Source organism: Bos grunniens, chromosome 1, assembly GCF_055505025.1.
Source record: "Bos grunniens cultivar Pamir isolate PY7600 chromosome 1, Bosgru_T2T1.0, whole genome shotgun sequence".
Classification (NCBI taxonomy): domain Eukaryota; kingdom Metazoa; phylum Chordata; class Mammalia; order Artiodactyla; family Bovidae; genus Bos; species Bos grunniens.
The window spans coordinates 114482202-114497392 of NC_141165.1; the positions used below are offsets into that span (position 1 = coordinate 114482202).

General features: G+C 40.1%; 1 non-coding gene across 1 annotated transcript; it reads left to right on the forward strand.

The window, feature by feature from the left end:
- The first annotated feature begins 11364 nt into the window (after positions 1 to 11364).
- LOC147380107 (small nucleolar RNA SNORA68) lies at positions 11365 to 11501 on the forward strand. The gene has a single exon (XR_015135349.1). It is a non-coding gene; the product is annotated as a small nucleolar RNA SNORA68 (small nucleolar RNA).
- The last annotated feature ends 3690 nt before the right edge of the window (positions 11502 to 15191 follow it).

The window sequence follows — 15191 nt, forward strand, 5'->3', positions numbered from 1 at the left end:
AGAGAGAAAGCAGAATAACTGAAGTGGTATATAAAAGAGAAACATGTAGATAAACCAAATCTCAAATATTAATAGAGAAATATGAGTAGTAGGGAAGTAGGAAGTAGTGTGTGTGTGTATGTGTGTGTGTGTCACTGGGCTGTGTCTGACTCTTTGCGACCCCATATACTATAGCCCACCAGACTCCTCTGTCCATGGGATTCTCCAGGCAAGAATACTGACGTCAATTGCCATTCCTTTTTCTGGGGGATCTTCCCGACCCAGGGATCAAACCCAAGTCTCCCACATTACAGGCAGATTTTTTTTTTTACTGTCTGAGCCACCCAAGAAGACTGAAGGAAGTCCAGATAGAGTAGTAGGGAATAAGGGTAACTAGATAATTTAAATCTAGGTAGAACACGTGCAGGTCTAGATGAACTTTATTCTTTGGTTGGAATAATGACTTCTGTAAGTGACTATAGGAAGCACTTTGGTAATGTTTAAAAAATATTGGAGAGAAATGCCAGAATACAACTAAAGACTTTTATATCTTTGTGGAAAAGATGTAGAAATATGTACCAGATGATAATACATGTAGTTACACTAGCAGGCATCTGAAAATCAAAGATAGCCATTTGTTGGACTGGGAACACCTTAGCACAAGGCTCTGGTGACATGTTACAAGGCAGTAGTGTCTACTTTATCTTTTTTTTAATTTATATTTCTTAAGTCAATAATTTGAATGAATAGAGTTTTATGTTCATTGTCGCTGTTCAGTCGCTCAGTCTTGTCTGACTCTTTGCAACCCCATGGACTGTAGCACGTCAGGCTTCCCTGTTCTTTGCTATCTTCCAGAGTTTGCTCAAATTCACGTCCATTGAGTCAGTTATGCTATCTAGCCACGTCTTTCTCCTGTTGCCTTTGATCTTTCCTAGCATCAGGGTCTTTTCCAGTGAGTTGGCTCTTCCCATCAGGTGGCCAAAGTATTGGAGCTTCAGCTTCAGCATCAGTCCTTTCAATGAATGTTCAGGGTTGATTTTCTTTAGGATTCATTGGTTTGAGCTCCTTTCAGTCCAAGGGACTCTCAAGAGTCTTCTCCAGCACTGCAATTCCAAAGCATCAGTTCTTTGGTGCTCACCCTTATGATTCAACTCTCACATCTGTACATGACAGTGGAAAAACCATCGCTTTGACTAGATAGACCTTTGTTAGCAAAGTGATGTCTCTGCTTTTTAACATGTTGCCTAGGTTTGTCGTCGCTTTCCTTCCGAGGAACAACTGTCTTTTAATTACATGGCTACAGTCACTGTCTGCAGTGAATTTTGAGTTCAAGAAAGTAAAATCTGTCACTGCTTCTAGTTTTCCCCTTTTTATTTGCCATGAAGTGATAGGACTGGATGCCATGATCTTAGTTTTTAAAAATGTTTTTTATGACTGAATAAAAAAAAACACTGTATATGAACCTCTGGGAAAATAGAAATCATGTATTTTAATAGGCTCAAGGAAATAATAATAAACAGGCATTATGATTTGATAGGAAATAGGAAAATTTCCTATCAAATAGGAAAAGGAGTACATCAAGGCTGTATATTGTCACCCTGTTTATTTAACTTATATGCAGAGTACATCATGAGAAACGCTGGACTAGAAGAAACACAAGTTGGAATCAAGATTGCCGGGAGAAATATCAATAACCTCAGATATGCAGATGACACCACCCTTATGGCAGAAAGTGAAGAGGAACTCAAAAGCCTCTTGATGAAGGTGAAAGTGGAGAGTGAAAAAGTTGGCTTAAAGCTCAACATTCAGAAAACGAAGATCATGGCATCCGGTCCCATCACTTCATGGGAAATAGATGGGGAAACAGTAGAAACAGTGTCAGATTTTATTTTTGGGGGCTCCAAAATCACTACAGATGGTGACTGCAGCCATGAAATTAAAAGACTCTTATTCTTTGGAAGGGAAGTTATGACCAACCAAGATAGCATATTCAAAAGCAGAGACATTACTTTGCCAACAAAGGTTCGTCTAGTCAAGGCTATGGTTTTTCCTGTGGTCATGTATGGATGTGAGAGTTGGACTGTGAAGAAAGCTGAGTGCCGAAGAATTGATGCTTTTGAACTGTGGTGTTGGAGAAGACTCTTGAGAGTCCCTTGGACTGCAAGGAGATCCAACCAGTCCATTCTGAAGGAGATCAGCCCTGGGATTTCTTTGGAAGGAATGATGCTAAAGCTGAAACTCCAGTACTTTGGCCACTTCATGCAAAGAGTTGACTCATTGGAAAAGACTCTGATGCTGGGAGGGATTGGGAGCAGGAGGAGAAGGGGACAACAGAGGATGAGATGGCTGGATGGCATCACTGACTCGATGGACATGAGTCTGAGTGAACTCTGGGAGTTGGTGATGGACAGGGAGGCCTGGCGTGCTGTGATTCATGGGGTCACAAAGAGTAGGACACAACTGAGCAACTGATCTGATCTGATGATTTGATATGAAAATGGATATGCACATAAATATAGTTCATAGAAAGTAAAATGTACAAAGAGTAGTGATATATTATTATTTTAGGCTGCATAGTTTCTTTGGAGACATTATCATAAGCACCAAAACCTTGGGAGTGTGGGATGGACATGTACACACTGCTATATTTAAAATGGATAACCAACAAGGACCTACTGTATAGCACAGGGAACTCTACTCAATATTTTGTAACAACCTGAATGGGAAAAGAATTTGAAAAAGAATATATATGTATGTATAAGTTAATCACCTTACTATATACTTGAAACTAACAAGACATTGTTGATCTACACCAATATTAAAAAAAAATAATAAAGTCATTGTAACAGTCACTTCCATAGCTTCAATTGACCAATGTTGATTTATGGTTCATTTAAATGCCCATTTCATTAAAAAAAAAAGAATACTACTTTTCAATATTTCTCTTGACCACCAAAAACATCATCCAACAGAAGAAAAATTGTGATCTCTCAGAAGAGACTTTATTGTACAAAATTATACTGAAATCATTTTTTCTTAAAATGGGAGCACATTGTTGCATGAACTTTTCTACATTGGTTTTAAACACACACACACACACACACACATCATCGCCACCAGTAGCAACGAAAATTTTCCAAGCAATGATCTGTAGTCTGGACAATTCTTGGTTAACATCTTAAAGTTGTGTGCTAGAACGCCTGAACTGCTGGCGGGGAGAATGTTTGGTATTTAGCGTGAAAGTCTTGGCTGTTTCTTAGAGGAACATGTGTTTGGTTTTGATTTCAGTTTAATTTGATTCAGTGGCTAGAAACACAACTGCTGAACCAACAGTCAACACGAACATGTCTTTCAGTTGAGAGAGGGTTGGGATTAGGCTCAGGTCTTGGGAAAAGGGTTAAGAGGTGGCTTTCCATGATCTGGGAAGTTCATTGGCAAGGGCTAAAATGCTGGCTGGCAAAGACGGGAATATGATCTTAAACAAACCTGTGGGGAAGAAAAGTATTTGAAAACATTCTTCTGGCCTTTGGTTTCTCCCATCCCCCTTTCTTCTAAGAAATCTGGATGAATGGATTTTAAATTGTATCTTTATTTTTAAATGTATCTTTATTTTTTAAATAAAAACTTATTTTTAAAATTAAAAAATAATTTTAATTTTTCTGTGCTTTTATTATCTTCATTCTTACACCCTGGATCTGAATAGGAGATTTTAAGTGAATAACATTATGAGCTGTTCTGTGTCATGGTTAAGAATGTAAGATTTGCCAAAGGCAGCATGGGTGTGAATCTTATTTTGCCACTTTATTCAATGAAGAGGCATTTTTCCAGGCAGTGGGAAAGTAGCAGCCAACAAAACAGGCAACAATCCCTACCATCACAAACCGTGCCTAGTTAGCTTTAGGACATTAACTACACTGTGACTCAGTGTCCTTCCCCAGGGATTACAAAGGCATCTTGCTTGCTTGCTAAATCGCTTCAGTCACGTCTGACTCTTTTGCGACTCCATGGACTGTAGCCTGCCAGGCTCCTCTGTCCGTGGGATTTTCCAGGCAAGAATACTGGAGTGGGTTGCCATGCCCTTCTCCAGGGGATCTTCCTGACCCAGGGATTGAACTTGGGTCTCCTGCATTGGAGGCAGATTCTTTACCGTCTAAGCCCCCAGGGAAGCCCATAAAGGCATCTACTTCTGGGCATGTCTGAGGTGTTAACTGAGTTGATTTGCATAAAATGCTTAGAACAGAGTTTAGTGCATAGAAAGCATTGAATAAATGTTAGCTACTACATTTAAGACTTTTGTTTTTATTGGTGTTAACTTGTTTTATTGTGAAGCCTAACACACACGATGGATCCCTGGAAGCTCCTGTACTAAGCCTTTTTCTCAGGTTCTGCTTTCAGGGGAACCCAAACTTTGACACAGCTGTTCATTGATGATGTGTATTGCCCGTACCTTCTCCCACTCTGTGGCTTGCATTTTCATTATTTTTAGGAGATTTTGATGAAAAATTCTTAACTTTAATCTAGATCAATTTCTCAGTCTTAAGGTGTTTTTTTGTTGTTGTTGTTCTGGTCATGAAATCCTTCACCACCCCAATATCATGAAAACATTTTTCTGTATTTTCTTCCAAAAGTTTAATTTTTCAAACTCTCACATGTAGAGTTATGGCCTATCTGGAATTGATTTTGTATTTGATGAGTGATGAAGGAAGTTTTCTTATTTTTTACAAAGAGTATCTAGTTGACTGTGGTAGGCAGAATGAGGACCCCACAAAGATGTCCTGGTCCTGATCCCTGGAGCCTCATAATATGTTACCTTCTGCTACAAAGAGAACCTTGCAGATGTGACTCTGGGATGACCAGTTTATCCTGTATTATCTGACTGAGCCCAACCTAACCAAATAGAGCTCTAAAATAGAATCTTTCCAGGCTGCGGTCAAAGGGAAATTTAATTAGCGAAGAACAAGCCAGAGAGATGCAACACTGTTGATCTTGAAGATTGAGGAAAGGGGCCACAAGCCAATGTAGGATAGGGAATGTGGGTGGTTTTGCTGCTGCTGCTGCTGCTAAGTCACTTCAGTCGCGTCGGACTCTTAGGGACCCCATGGACTGCAGCCTACCAGGCTCCCCCGTCCCTGGGATTCTCCAGTGGTTTTAGAAATCTGGAAATGGCAAGGAAATTAATTCCCTCCTAGAGCCTCCAGAAAAGAACGTTTCTGCCAATCGTTTATTTTATCTTAGTGAGGTTTATGTTGGAATGCTGACTTAAATAATGGTAAGATAATAAATGTGTTGCTTTAAGCCATTAAGTTTGTGGTTATTTGTTATGGCAGCTACAGAAAATTTACACATCGATCCAGCGCTATTTTCTGAAAAGACTGTCTTTTACCCACTTCTCTGTAGCTCCACTTTTGTCATAATTGTGTATCCATCTATTCACTGCCTGTTTCTACATGTTCTCTTCTGTTTTAGTGGTCTTTTGGTCCATTTTTTGTGCGAGTATTGCACAAAATTTGTATTCATTGGGACAGACCCTGATGCTAGGAAAGATTGAGGGTAGCAGGAGAAGTGGGCAACAGAGGACAAGATGGTTGAATAGCATCACCGATTCAATGGGCGTGAGTCTGAGCAAACTCCAGGAGATAGTGAAGGACAAGGGAGCCTGGCATGCTGTAGTCCATGGGGTTGCGACTAAGAGTCAGATATGACTTAGCAACTGAACAACAACAAATTGTACTCCTTTAACTTCTATAAGATTTTAATATTTTAAGTAGTTCTGTTAACTAATTCTCAGAGCAAAATTTCCCATGATTTAAAAAAAAATTAATTTATTTGGCTACATTGGGTCTCAGTTGTGGCACACGAGATCTTCTTTGTGGCAGGTTCTTTTTTTCAGCTGTGGCATGTGAACTTAGTTGTAGATGTGGCATCTAGTTCGGGACAAAGGATCAAACTTGGGCTGCCTGCTTTGGAAGTGTGACGCCTTAGCCTCTGGATGACCAGGGAAGTCCTTCCCATGATGTTGTTTAACTTCAGTTTGTCTTTCCTTACCTCTCTGCTGCTGCTGCTAAGTCACTTCAGTCGTGTCTGACTCCGTGCGACCCCAGAGACGGAAGCCCACCAGGGTCCCCCGTCCTTGGGATTCTCCAGGCAAGAACACTGGAACCACTTGTCAATTTCAGAAAAGCCAATAACAGAAATTCATTGGGATTTTGATCAGTATTGCACCTGCTCCATAGATTAACTTAGGAACTTGACCACTTTATAATACGGGCATTTAAAAACATCTGTGGTATATGACAGAGGATGAGATGGTTGGATGGCATCAATGACTTGATGGACATGAGTTTGAGTAAACTCCTGGAGATGGTGAAGGATAGGGAAGCCTGGCATGCTTCAGTCCATGGGATCACAAAGAGTTGGACATGACTGAACAACAATTTTTCCTAATAATCCTAATAGTTTTCTGTGTAGAGGCCTTGCATATCTTTTGGTAGATTTATTCATGTGTTTAATTTTATTTTAAATGCCATATTTTAAATATTTTGGGGTTCTTTTGGCTAATGTTACAATTGATTTTTGAATACTATAACACAGTCTTATACATTGACTTTTCCTGTAGCTTTGCTAATACATTCATTGATTCTGAAATTTAACTGTACTTCCTTTTGGAATTTTACATATGCAGCCATATGACCTGTGACTAATAGTAATTGTAGTTCTTTTCCTGCCCTTATAACTTAGATTTAATTTTTTTTGCATTATTCTGTAGCTGCAACCTTTAATACAGTGCCAGGTAAAAATGGGGAAAAGCAGGCATTTATCTTGTTCTTAATATTCAAGAAAAGCTTTCAATATTTTCCCCAAAAGTATGTTTGTTACATGCTTTTTAGAACTACTGTTGATTAGATTTGGAAGTTCTCATCTATTACTAGATTTTTAGGAGAAGTTTTTTTAATTAAACTTTTCTTTTGAGGTAATTTGTAGATTAACACACAGTTGTAAGAAATAATACTGAGAAAGTCTGTACCATCTACTCAGTTTCTTCCCATGGTACCATCTTGCAGACATATAGTGTAATGTTACAATCAGGACCTTGACATTACAATCCCACAATCTTTTTCAGACTTCTCCCATTTTACTTATAGTGAAAGCGAAAGTGAAGTTGCTCAGCCGTGTCTGACTCTTTGCGACCCCGTGGACTGTAGCCCACCAGGCTCCTCCATCCATGGGATTCTCCAGGCAAGAGCTCTGCAGTGGGTTGCCATTTCCTTCTCCATTTTACTTATACACTTATACACTCATGTGTATTTAGTTCTGTGTGATTTCATCACATGTAAGTTGACCATAGTCAAAATACAGAACATTTTCATCACCACAAAGATTGTTCATGTGTATGCACATCTCTTTCCCTAACTCCTATGAAGCACTAATCTGTTCTTAATTTCTAAAATTTCATCTTCAAACATTTTATACAAATCAAATAAATCATGTAGTACACAATCTTCAGAAACTGTTTTTTTTTTCACTCAATATAATTCCTTGGGGATTCATCCAAGTTGTTTCACAGATAAAGAGTTCATTCTTTTTTACTGCTTTCCTTAGTATGGATATATCACACTTTGTGCAAACATTCACCCATTGAAAGACATCTGGGTAGTTTCAGTTTGGGGCTATACAAATAAAGCTGCTCTGGAAATTTATGTATAGATTTTTGTGTGAATGTCAGTTTTCACTTCTCCAGGATAAATGTCCATGAGTGCAAATTGCTGTGTCGTATGGTGGTTTCATGTTCAGTTTTATAAGGAAGTGCTGAACTATTTCCCAGTGTGGCTGTACCACAGAGGTTTTTAAACCACGGATAAATGGTGAAGTTTATCAAATGCCTTTATCGTCGCCTGTTTAGTTCTATGGGTTTTTTTTCTTCTCTTTATTCTGTTACAATGGTGAACTACATCGGTTAACCTTTGATTTAAAGGAAACATTCTCAACTGAGTTTGGTTTGTCCTTTTTCTAGTCCCTTCAGGTGTATGTTTAGATTGCTTGAGATTTTTCTTATTTCCTTAGGGAAGGGTTGTATTGCTATCACCTTCCCTCCTGGCACTGCTTTGCTGCATCCCACAGATTTTTGGATCATTGTTTTCATTTTCATGTCTCCAGGTGTTTTTGTTTTTTGTTTTTTTTTTAAATTTCCTCTTTGATTTCTGCATTGATCCATTGGTTGGTTGTGTGTTCTCAGTCGTTCAGTAGCATCTGACTCTGTGACCCTGTGAATCAGTTTTCATGCCCACCAGTTTTCTCTGTCCATGGAATTTTTTTCAGGCAAAAATACTGGAGCAGCTTGCCATTGCCTTCTCCAGGGGATCTTTCTGATCCAGGGATTGAACCCGTGTCTCCTGAGTCTCCTGCATTGTCAGGCAGATTCTTTACCTCTACATCGTATGGGAAGCCCCACTGGTTGTTTAGTAGCATATTATTTGGCCTATGTGTGTTTGTGGTTTTCCACATTTTTTTTTCCCTTGTAGTTGATTTCTAGTCCTATATAGTTGTTGGAAAAGATACTTGATATAGTTTCAGTCTTCTTAAATTCACTGAGATGGGTTTTGTGGTCTAATATACCACATATATGTATATAAAACCCCACTGGCCTTCCAAGCCAACTGTTTAGGATTCTTTAGGCCTAGAGCTCTGTATTGGGCTCAGACTCCTAGCTCCTTGGGGAGAATGTCTGCAATTATCTGTTTGTGAGTCATCTACCTGGGAATGTGGGTCTCACGTATCTCACATCTCTGCCCCTCTTACCCGTCTTTATTGTAGTGTTCTTCTTCATATCTTCAGCTGTAGAAGATCTTCTCAGCTAGTCTTCACGTCCTTCTCATTAATAGTTGCTCTGTGAACAGTTGTAATTTTGATATGCCTGTGGGAGATGAGCTTAGGCTCTTCCTACTCCACAATCTCAGCCACCTAACTGTATATTTTTTTTTAACTGTATATTTTAAATGGTGAATTGCATAATATGTGAATTATAGCTCAATAAAGCTGCTATATATATATAAAAAATACAAGTCATAAAGTGTGTCATGGGCTTTCCTGGTGGCTCAGCGGTAAACAATCCACCTGTCAATGCAAGACATGTGGGTTCAGTCCCTGGGTCAGGAAGATCTTCTGGAGAAGGAAATGGCAACCCACTCCAGTATTCTTGCCTGGGAAATCCCAGGGACAGAGGAGCCTGGAGGGCTACAGTCTATGAGGTCTCAAAGAGCCAGACATGCCTGAGCTTGCATGCACACGTGGGATACACTCATTTCCTGGATTAATTTTTGAGTATTCTGATTTTCTCACAGTCTCAAACATTTGGTTATAGCTTTAGGGTTAAATTTTTCTCTTAGAAAGCTTTAGGGAGAATCAGTTAGTTCCAAAAAATTTCATATGGTTAATGGCAAATTCACTTCCTTTACCTTTTAAAATATGATGTGAAAATTAAGGGGCTGAATAAAAAATAATATCCATTGATAAATGCTCAAGTTGCATTTAATATATCTGTGCACCTACGTCATCATCCATCAAGAAAACATTATTTTTTTCACAAGTGTTTCTTAGCAAATGACTACTCTGGGGAGCCCTCATAAAACCAAATAACTATGAACTCTCTGGGACTCATTTTTGTCCTCTGTAAAATGGAAGAACTTGTTTCATCATGACTTTCAGACTTTGCTCCTTTAAGTCCTGGCTCTTCAAAGAATTAATTCACAAAATAGGGTGTTGGAGATGTGACAAAAATAGAGGCATTGCCCAGCCAGAAATGCCTTTCAATAAAAGCAGCTCTGCGTTCTGTTCACATATTATTTGAACTTCTTCACCGGATTTCATCTGAAGGGATCAGATACTAAAACGAACTTGAAAACCGTTGGATTAGATTCTTTCTAGCTCTAAGCAGTCTAAGATTGATTCTGCAGTCTTAACAGAGGGAAGAGTTGTTTTATCTTTTTATATTTCGCGTGTTTCCAGAGACTCAGAAACAGATATGTTTCTAAGGAACTAAGTGACTAGGTACATGGGCGATACATGAGACTTGGCTGAGGGAGCAAGTAGGAATTGATCCTGTTAGATGGGGCCCCAGGGATAGATTCTTTTCTCATAAAATCATTCATAGCCACTCCTCAGCAACTAGAGAAAACACTCATGTATTGTAGCTATTTCCCCAAGCACTGTTGCCTCCGCTAATTTGATGACAGCAGAGCAGTGTTGGTGAATTCAAGGCAAAGCCAATGAGGAGACTGTGACTTCAGTTTTCCCCTCCTCCTCCACCACTTTCTCCTGCCCCACCTCGCGGCGCCTCCCATTTTGGCTGGGGTGTGATAGAGCAGAACTGAAGTTTATTTTAATCTCTCTTAGGTCAGACACTTCAAAGCTGCCACAGTTCCTGGAAATCTACCCCAACCTCGACAGGCTCACCAGTTGAGACACAGAATGTGGTCCTTTCACAGCCTCTGATATGGTGGAAAGCGGTCCAGTTTTTCCTTGATGACTGCACAGCTAATGAGCTTTCATTGCAGGACTGGCTGCCTCAAAACTTAGGGAGGATGCCTGCTAGGTACTGTGTGCTCTATACTGTGTATAAAACATCAGGTAGGGTTGGCACAGAGTGCTTCATTACAAACTCCACTCTATTTTCATCTAAGAAGAAAAGATTTATAAGGTTCAAATTGTTAATACTAGAATCACTAATGTGGATAATTGCAATGCTTCCTGGAGACGGTTCTCTGGGATGGAAAAGGAAAAGCGTTGCATCTACCCGAGCTCCCTCACCCATCTGCCTCCAGTGTAACCCATCACATTCCAACCCCCACTCTGCTTGCAGAGTAATCCATCTCAAATATAGACCTAATCATGCCATCTTCTGCCTCAATGCCTGAGATGACTTTCCATTGACTTCTGAATAAAGTAAAAACTGTTTGGCAGAACATACAAACACCAGCTTTATCTGGTACCTTTGGTTCTTCCCATTCTGTGGTCACTCTAGCTGGGGGTCAGAACCTGAAGTTTTAGCCCAGCTGGGTAGAATGTTGAGAATATCTTCTTTTTTTCTTTTAAAAATAATCTTGTGTTGCTCAAGAGTAGTTCTCAAGTCTTCTTGCAACAATATCAATGTGCATCTTTATTGAAAAAAAAATACTTCTAAGCACCTAAACCTGAAAACTGCTGTTTCTTGTTTAGTCACTAAGTCGTGTCTGACTTTTTCACAGTCCCAGGGACTGTAGCCCACCAGACTCCTCTGTCCATGGGATTTCCCGGGCAAGGATACTAGACACGGGTTGCCATTTCCTTTTCCAGGGGATCTTCCTGACCCAGGGATCCAATTTGAGTCTCCTGCATTGGCAGGTGGATTCTTTATCACTGAGCCACCAAGGAAGCCTGCTGTTCCTTATAGCTATAGTTTAAACAGAGGTGCTAGTACCAAGTGGATTTCATTGCCTTTGGGAGGCTCTGGCCTTGCCCCTCAAAATGAATTTGAAGGTTCTACAGCTCTGGTAGCCAGTGCCTGCTGCAGACAGATGCTGTGGCCATTGGATCCCTGAGTGCCTTCTTCCCCTACACGTGATGGGAAGTTTGGGGGAATGTACACATGTACCGTGCCCTCTCTCAATCCCTACAGACAGAGATGTGGGTGCCTGAGCACACTGATGGAGAAGGCAATGGCACCCCACTCCAGTACTCTTGCCTGAAAAATCCCATGGACGGAGGAGCCTGGTAGGCTGCAGACCATGGGGTCGTGAAGAGTCGGACATGACTGAGCGACTTCACTTTCCCTTTTCCCTTTCATGCATTGGAGAAGGAAATGGCAACCCACTCCAGTGTTCTTGCCTGGAGAATCCCAGGGATGGGGGAGCCTGGTGGGCTGCCATCTATGGGGTCGCACAGAGTCGGACACGACTGAAGCGACTTAGCAGCAGCAGCAGCAGCAGAGCACACTGAATACAGATCATGAAGGTGGAGGAGACCACAGTCAGTATAAGTGCCACTGACCAAGAGTCAAGCAGTTCCACTACTCCAAGATCAACTTCACACTGCCCCATCAGGTCCTGTGTTGCTAGCACAAGCCACACTTCACCAACAAGAGGCCCAACACCTTATTTTATGTGCAGTCCCTCCCAGTCCCCAGAGCTGCCCAAATAAAACTCTTTGGGTAAACCAAAAACCAAAACAACAAAAAACGAACAAACAAAAAACTTTTAATAATAGAGTGAATATTTACTGCCAGGCATTATATTGTATGTTCTGGGTTAACTCTCTAATCTTTTCAACAACGTAAGACATAGGTGCTATTCCTGACTCCATCTGGCAGATAAGGAAACTTAGGTAAGATCAGATCATATCAGATCAGTCGCTCAGTCATGTCCGACTCTTTGCGACCCCATGAATAGCAGCACGCCAGGCCTCCCTGTCCATCACCAACTCCCGGAGTTCACTCAGACTCATGTCCATCGAGTTAGTGATGCCATCCAGCCATCTTATCCTCTGTCGACCCCTTCTCCTCTTGCCCCCAATCCCTCCCAGCATCAGAGTCTTTTCCAATGAGTCAACTCTTTGCATGAGGTGGCCAAAGAAGAGAGATTAAATAATTACCCAAGTTCACAAGTGTCAAAGCCAGGTTTCAAATCCTGGCAGTCAAGCTTCACAAGTCATCCTCTTAACCATGCTCCCTTATAATAAGCTCTTACTAAAAATGCAGATTCACAGGGTTCCTTTACAGTCTAAGAGTCTACGTTTTAAACAAGATTCGAAGGTAATTCTTCAATAGGCTTGTTTGAAACCATTTTGCTCAACTAGAAAACAGTAGGTGAGTGCCCTCTAGTGCATATACACAAATGTTACACATTGAATTGATTTGAAATTGCGACTCCATGGACTAACGAATACAGTCCATGGAACTCTCCAGGCCAGAATACTGGAGTGGGTAGTCTTCTCCTTCTCCAGGGGATTTTCGCAACCCAGGAATCGAACCCAGGTCTCCTGCATTGCAGGCGGATTCTTTACCAGCTGAGGCACAAGGAAAGTGTTACGCATTTGTTCGTGTTAAATCAGATCTTTCTAATCTGTTGCTTACTGAAGAGCCACATTTCCTGATGCACAAATTTTAAGAACTGCATTAGGATAAAGTATTTCCATGTCAATGACTTAACTGATTAACACTATATTAAATTTACTTTGCCACAAAAATTATGTAATTATTCCAGTAACTGTCTCTCATCACATTTTAGCAGCTCCTGGAAATTTAATTATTGGAAGCCTCCATCCCAGCATGTCTGGTGACTAGAAATAGAGGCTCATAGCCTTAGTGCACAGTAACTGCTAAATGTGAAACATCAAATGCACATTGCAGAGTAGCAGATCTTACTCATCCTGTCTGTGGTGGCTTCATGACGTCATTAATTGTCTTCAATAGGTTCTGCTCAATTTATTTTCTCAGAAGGGGATTATACTTAGAACCTTGTTTTTTCTTATCCTCTTTAAGTTAGAGCTGGAAGGGAAGAGAATCAATTAACTCTTTAGTGTGATATAAATATATGTAAATCCCCTGTATTACTATGTTACACTATTGCATATTCCCACACAGGAAACCATCCATTAGTTAGAATTAAATGTCTATAATCAGAAGATCCCAAAATGTAGTGGCTAAAGCAAGATTGACGTTTATTCCCTCTAATATAACTATTTAGAGATAGTAGCTCTGATATCTACACTCAACATACAGATTCCATTTGGGGTTCACAATAGCTGATCCATTTCCATCTGTATCCTAACCAATGGAAAAATGGCCAGGGAAGAACACATCCTTTCCATTTAATGACAAACCCAGAAGTGGCATGCAACAATTTTGCTCACATCCCATAGGCCAGAATTTGGCCATAATCTTCAAGGGAGGGTGGGAATGTAGTCTTTAGTGAGAAAGCTATATGGCCCAATAAAACTTTGACTTTCACAATTCAAGGAAGAATTGGAGAATGGATTTTCAGTGGACAAATAGTTGTCTGTGCCACAAACCACCTTCTATATTTGAACATTTTTATGTGATTTTCTAAGCAGCCAGCTATTCACAGATAATAGGGAAGAAAGCAAGTATCTGGTATTTCAAGGATAACAGTTAATAAAATGATACAACTTTTACATAGGGGTGCTGCTGATTCAGTTGAGAACCGGTTTTCTTATCCATCACAGTTGTTCTTCAGTTGCTAAGTTGTATATGACTCTTTGAGACCCCATGGACTGAAGCATGCCAGGCTTCCCTGTCCTTTACTATCTCCTAGAGTTTGCTCAAACTCATGTCCATTGAGTTGGTGATGCCGTCCAACCAGTTAATCCTCTGTTTCCCCCTTCTCCTGCCCGCAAGCTTTATCAGGGTCTTTTCCAATGGGTCAGCTTTTTGAATCAGGTGGCCACAATATTGGAGCTTCAGCTTCAGCATCAGTCCTTCCAATGAATATTCAGGGTTGACTTTCTTTAGGATTGACTGGTTTGATCTTTTTGCTGTTCAAGGGACTGTCCTTCATAGTAGAGATTTATGGACCTAGACAATTAGTTCAAAAGTAAATAGAAGCAGTCCTTGCATTGCATGGCTTCAATATGCATACATTTAATTAGTTACTGTGGTTTAGTTAAGTACCACTGGTTGACCAGCCACACAGTTCAAATATCAGTTACTACACACACACACACACACACATGTGGTACACAGAGATAGAGATGGATATATAAAGTACAAACTTGGTGCTAGCTCTTCAGTCCACAGATCACTACATAGATAAGAGATGCACAGGCTATTCACTGACCAATCACATTATGTTTTTTGAAAGTCTATTGGTGGCAAGCTAAATGTCCATTGACAGAAGAATGGATAAAAAAGATGTAGTACATATATACAGTGGAATATTACTCAGCCATAAAACACGAAATAATGCCATTTGCAGTGACATGCGTGGACCTGGAGATTATCATACTAAGTGAAATACGTCAGACAAAGAAAAATGCCATATGATATCACTTATATGTGGAATTTATAAAATGATACAAATGAACTTACTTTCAAAATAGAAACAGACTCACAGATTTTAAAAACAAACTTATGGTTACCAAAGAGGAAATGGGGCTGGTGTGGGGGATAAATTAGGAGGTTGGGATTAACATATATACACTACTATATACAAAATAAATAATTA